Source organism: Miniopterus schreibersii (genome assembly GCF_964146895.1).
Source record: "Miniopterus schreibersii genome assembly, chromosome: 1".
Taxonomy (NCBI): Eukaryota; Metazoa; Chordata; class Mammalia; order Chiroptera; family Miniopteridae; genus Miniopterus; species Miniopterus schreibersii.
Window position 1 is genome coordinate 161,884,884 of NC_138101.1, and position 5,863 is coordinate 161,890,746.

The window sequence follows — 5,863 nt, forward strand, 5'->3', positions numbered from 1 at the left end:
GCTCTGTCATCTGAGAAAAGATCAGGAAAAACAAAACCATGAAACTAAAGCACAGGAAAACCATTTTCCATCTTGTGGTGCACAACCACGCCCCCTGTTGACTGAGGCATGTCTGTTTAAAACCACACAAAAAATTCTTTACAACTTTATTGAAGCATAATTGATGTATCATAAATTGCACTACTTAAAGCATACAATTTGATGAGTTTTAACCTGTATATGCCTATGAAACTACCAGTCAAGATAATGAACATTTCCATCACAGAGAGCTTTCCCATTTTAGAGTCGAACAGGGTGAGTGCTCCCAGTTCAAAACTATCTGGCGTTACTGGCCTCTGAAGGGCCACCTTTATTCCAGTCTCTAATTCCATTGGAGAGGCAGCTCTGCATTTGACCTCTATCTGGCTTTTCCTCCTTTTCCACGGTTTCAGCATTCCTCATCCTGTTTAAGGCCAACTCCTGTCCTGGTGCTCTGGTTTTCATTCCCTCCCCCATTTCCAGACACTTTCACTATGGAGCAAGCATCCCCTTTCCCTGCTGAATCATCCACTTCTTATCTACAGGCTTTTTTTTTTTTAAATCCTCACATGAGGATATTTTTTCCACTGATTTTTAGAGAGAACGAAAGGGAGGGATAGGAGGGAGAGAGCGAGAGCAAGAGTAAGATCGATGTGTCTGTCTCACATCAATTGGTTGCCTCCTGCACGTGTCATGACCAGAGCCAGGGATGGAACCTGAGACCCTTTGGTGCTCCGTCTGATGCTCAAATCACTGAGCCACACAGGCCAGGGCTCTACAGGCTCTTTTCGATCTTAAAAAGAAATAAAAACAAACAAAAATTGAATACCTCTTCGTACCTCCCTATTCCTTTCTTCAGTCGCTCATTGCTCTGTGTCCTGTCTTCTTGTCATGGCCAAATTCCCAGAAATAGTTGTCCAAACCCATTCTCTCCCCTTCCTCATTTCCCTTCTCTCTTAAGCCATTCCTCTGTCCCCACAACACAGACAGTTCTTGACCAGGTCACTTACTAACCTCACTGTGTTACAACCAGTGGACCCCTTATCACACTGGGACACGGTTGACCACTCTATCCTTTACAAAATAGCTTAGCTTGGTTGTTTTTACAAAAGTAATTGATGCTTTTTTTTTTTTTTTGAGTCAAACAATAAATAAAAGCATTGGAGGCTCCTTCTAGACTCACTCTGTCTCACTGCTGCAGATGGAGCCACTGCTGCAAGAACCCTCAGCTGCTAGACAGCACAGAGCAGCCTCAGGAAGTCCCAGAAATTAGTCACTGCAGACTTCTAATTTGGGGAAAATCCTAGTTGCTCTATTGTAGACACCATAGAAGCCAAGACATTGTTATAAACAAACACACAGAGAAGGGCCTGTATTCAGTAACTCTTCAACTCCTATCCTAAGAGTTGCCTTTTTAAAAATTTTATTTATTGATTTTTAAAGCGAGAGGGAGGGAAAGAGAGAGATATATCAATTTATTGTTCCACTGATTTATTTTTTTCACTTAAAAAAAAAAATCCTCACCCGCGGACATGCTTACTGATTTTAAGCTGGGGATGGGGGAGGCATTGATGTGAGTGTGAGATTGGTTGCCTCCTGTATGCACGCTGACCAGGGATTGAACCTGCAACCTAGGTATGTACCGTGACCAGGAATTGAACCCAAAACCTTTTGGTACATGGGACGATGCTCCAACCAACTGAGCCACCTGGCCAGGGCTATTGTTCCACTTATTTATGCATTCATTGGTTGATTCTTGTATGTTCCTTGAGCAGAGATGGAACCCAAAACCTGGGTGTATCAGGACATCCCTTTAACCAACTGAGCTACCCAGCCAGGGTAAGAGTTGCCTTAACTACTCCCCTAGAGATGACATAGTGGTTGGTTCCACATGCCTGGTCCCTGTTGGTCTCTCTAGGCAGGAAGCCTGCCTGGGCATGACTTTCCTGATAGCCACCCGTTGTTTTCCCCTTCCTAAAGCTTATAATTGGCAGAATGACAGGAATGAAGCATAATAGGCTGACCCTGTGGCTTTAAAGGCATATAGGTTTTTAGGCACATACACCAAAACTGTGCTCTCATGACTAAGGTTTTTACCCAAGGTAAAGTACAAAACAGGAAATAAAAATCACCCCCAAAATCCTACCACCCAGAGCAAGAGCCATAACAATTTTGGTGAGTATCCTTTAGACATCTCTTTGCAGTATGTACACATAGGTGTGTATGTATACAGTTTCACATACATGAGATCATAACTTACATGTTCTTCTGTAATGACTTTTTCACTCAGAATATGCAGTGGATGGATATTCAAGTCAATAACTATAGACTAACACCATGATTGTAAATGTTTGCCAACCATTCAGGATATTTATAAACCTGATTTACTCAACCAGTTTCCTATTGTTGGGCATTTAGATTGTTTGCATTTTTTTTTTTTTTTTACCATAAACACACTATGATAAACATCTTGTCTTCAGCTTTTTGCTTTTGTGCAATTTTCCCCTCAGGCTAATTTCCAGAGTAAATTAGCTCAATACGACTGAGTATACACTTTACACTTTGATACAATTAGGCTAACTTCCTTCCAGAAATGTTATACCAATTTATCTTCCCAAGATGGCTTTGGCCCATTATCACCAACATTGGGCATTATCAATTTCTGGTTTTAGATGTGGCTTTTGGAGACTGATTCAGTTTTGTTTGATCAATTTGAGTATTTTTATTTCATTAAGTTCATCTCATTCACATTTATTATTTTAATTATTATGTATAGTTTTAGTTCTGTAGATACTTAGCTATATCTTTCTCAAGCAGTATAGTATTTATTGCTCCCTAATAACAGCTAATCTTCATTGTATGTTTACTTTGCCCTCATGGCAACCCTATGGTAGTGTGTTTTCTTTCCTTCCTCCAGCTAGCCCATATCTCCAGGCCTAGGCTAATTTGAGTGTTATGTGTACCCTTAAAATTCCTTTGGAAAGAAAAATCATACCCTGGTTGTGTCTGAGCTCAAAGACCCCCCTCTGTCCAATTGGGCAATAATGATTATTTTTGTTTAGAACCATTAAATGGCCCTCACATTAAATGACAGTGTCCCAAAGGTATTATTTTGTAACCAGTCCATGCTGCTCTGGTATAGACAGCACTTTCACACAGGTAATCTCATTGGGCCCTCCGAGCAAGCCTGTAAAAAAGCCTGCATGACAAGAAAACTGAAGTTTAAGTAAAGAGCCTGTGTGATTTGTATTTGTGATTGGTACTCTGTGGGAGCACTCAGTCGGTGTCATTTGACTGAAAAGCATATTAAATAATATAATAATAATAATAATAATAATAAAACAGTCAAAATCAAGACAATACAAAACACCAAACTGACATTCTTTAGGCCCTTGCCCAAGAATATACTTTTGACTGGATGCTATTTAACTGTTGTCTCTCTGTTGAAAGAAGTTATATTTATGGAAAATTGCTTGAAGTATATATAAGTCCACCCATCTCTCTAGATTAGCATTTTCTAAAAGGGGTTGCTTGGATTTTATGCAGGATCTTAGTAGGCATTTACATGAAAAATGGGTATGGTCAACTAATGAGTGAAAACACTGAGTTAAAGTTGCTCCCAGAAATTGCTCAGGGTTGCTTTTAATAGGCTAGTGTGCACCATGCATCTATAAGAAGATATCATATACAAACTTATTTGACTTCTATTAATATCTGATGGGATAGTAGTGTTCTGCGGAACAGAATCTGGGAAACACTGATGGGTGGGAAATGGTTTTCCATCAAAACTCCCACTAATTATTAATGGAAGAAAGTAAGTTCAGGTCTGCTAAGTATAAAGCAAATTTTTGAGAGAAAGAGAAAACATTTCACTTATTTGCTTTCAAAATTAAAAACAAAGATCATAAAACTATTTGCGTGAGAAGGTGGACCAATGTTTATTGGATACTTACTCATGTTGGCTGTTTCACATACTTTATCTCAGGCAATCCTGACAAGCCTGGGGTAGGCTTCATTTTACCACTTCACAGGTGAGGAAACTGAAGCTTAGAGGGGACAATGTGTTAAAGGTCCACAGTGCTCGGGAGTGAGGAACTAGGATTTGAATCTGTCTGTGTGATCTGAAGCTTGTATTCTTTCTTCTATACCACTTTTCAAACAAATTATTTTAAAATGTTTTTCAGGTCACAGCATAGCCCACGGCTTCGTGGGAGTTGCTCCTAGTCTTGTGCTGGGCAGCCTGGGTTTTGGTGTCTAGTGGTGAATTAGATAGTCACCATGTCTAGCAACAAGGCAGAGACCAAGCCACCAAGAAGCGCCCCCAGTGGGCAGCATCTAATGTATCCACCGTGTTTGACCAGTCGCAGATTCAGGAGTTTAAAGAGGCCTTCAACATGATTGATTAGAACCGAGGTTTCATTGACAAGGACGATGTGCATGATATGCTTGATTCTCTAAGGAAGAATACAACGGATTCTTCATGCCATGATGAACGAAGCTCCAGGGCCCATAAATTTCACCGTGTTCTTCACGATGTTTGGTGAGAAGTTAAATGGCACAAATTCAGATGTCATCAGAAATGCTCTTGCTTGCTTTGATGAAGAAGAAACTGGCACCATTCAGGAAGATTATCTGAGAGAGCTGCTGACAGCAGTGAGTGGTAGGCTTACAGATAAGAAAGTGGAGGAGCTGTACAGAGAAGCCCCTATTGACAGAAACAGACATTTCATTTATATTGATTTTATGAGCATCTTTAAACATGGAGCTAAAGATAAAGATGATTGAAAGAACTTTAGCCCTGGCCGCTGTGGCTCAGTTGGTTGGATGTCATCCTGTACACCGAGAGGTTGCCAGTCCCTTTTCTGGTCAGGGAACGTGTCTGAGTTGCAAGCTCAATCGATGTTTTGCTCTCACATTGATGTTTCCCTCTCTCTCTCCCTCTCCCTTCTTCTCTTTCTAAAAATCAATAAAAATATTTTAAAAAAAAAAAGAATCAACCAATGAATGCATAAATAAGTGGAACAACAAATTGATGTTTCTCTTTCTCTCTGTCTCCCTTCTTTTCTCACTCTAAAATCAAGAAATGTTGCCCAGACAGTGTGACTCGGTGGTTAAGCATCAACATAAGATCCAGAAGATCGAGGTTCAATTCCGGGTCAGGGCACATGCCCAGGTTGTGGGCTCGATCCCCACTGGGGGACGTGCAAGAGGCAGCTGATCAATGACTCATCATTGATGTTTCTGTCTCTCTCCCTCTCCCTCTCTCTGAAATCAATAAAGACATATTTTAAAAATAAATAAATAAAATAAAGTAAATAAAAGTTTAAAAAATGAGAATGTCACATTCCATAGGAAAAAATGGTTCCAGAAAATTATTCTTATTTTGTGGGTTCTTATAATATCAATAATAAAGATTTTTAAAGCCAGAAGCTATTATTTAAATTATAAATCATGATGTCTCATCTGATATTTGCTCTTTGTATTAGACAGAATTAAGATAAGAGCCAAATCTGACCGGGAGTGGAAAGGAATTCTTTTCCCTTTTTCTAAAATATTGAGATTGTACCTAGATAATATGCCTTGTAGCACCCAGAATGACATTTAAAATTTAGTCTTTTGAAATGAGACTGTTGATTTTTGTTGTTGTTCGTTTATAATGAAAGGTCTTTGGAGGTGGGGTGGAAATAGTGGATACCTAATGATTTAGCTAAAGACATGTTAAAAATTTGGTAGAAAGGAATTTTGTAAAAATAAAGAATTAATGAAAACTGTATCTTCTCATTTGTTTTATTGTGTTTGTAACTTTTTAGGCACCATGGGATGATTTTATAACTCTGCATAGTCC

At 39.3% G+C, this 5,863-nt stretch overlaps 1 pseudogene across 1 annotated transcript; it reads left to right on the plus strand.

The window, feature by feature from the left end:
* The first annotated feature begins 4,211 nt into the window (after positions 1 to 4,211).
* Positions 4,212 to 4,894, plus strand: LOC308557240 (myosin regulatory light chain 12B pseudogene; annotated as a pseudogene). The gene has a single exon. The product of its transcript is annotated as a myosin regulatory light chain 12B pseudogene (transcript).
* The last annotated feature ends 969 nt before the right edge of the window (positions 4,895 to 5,863 follow it).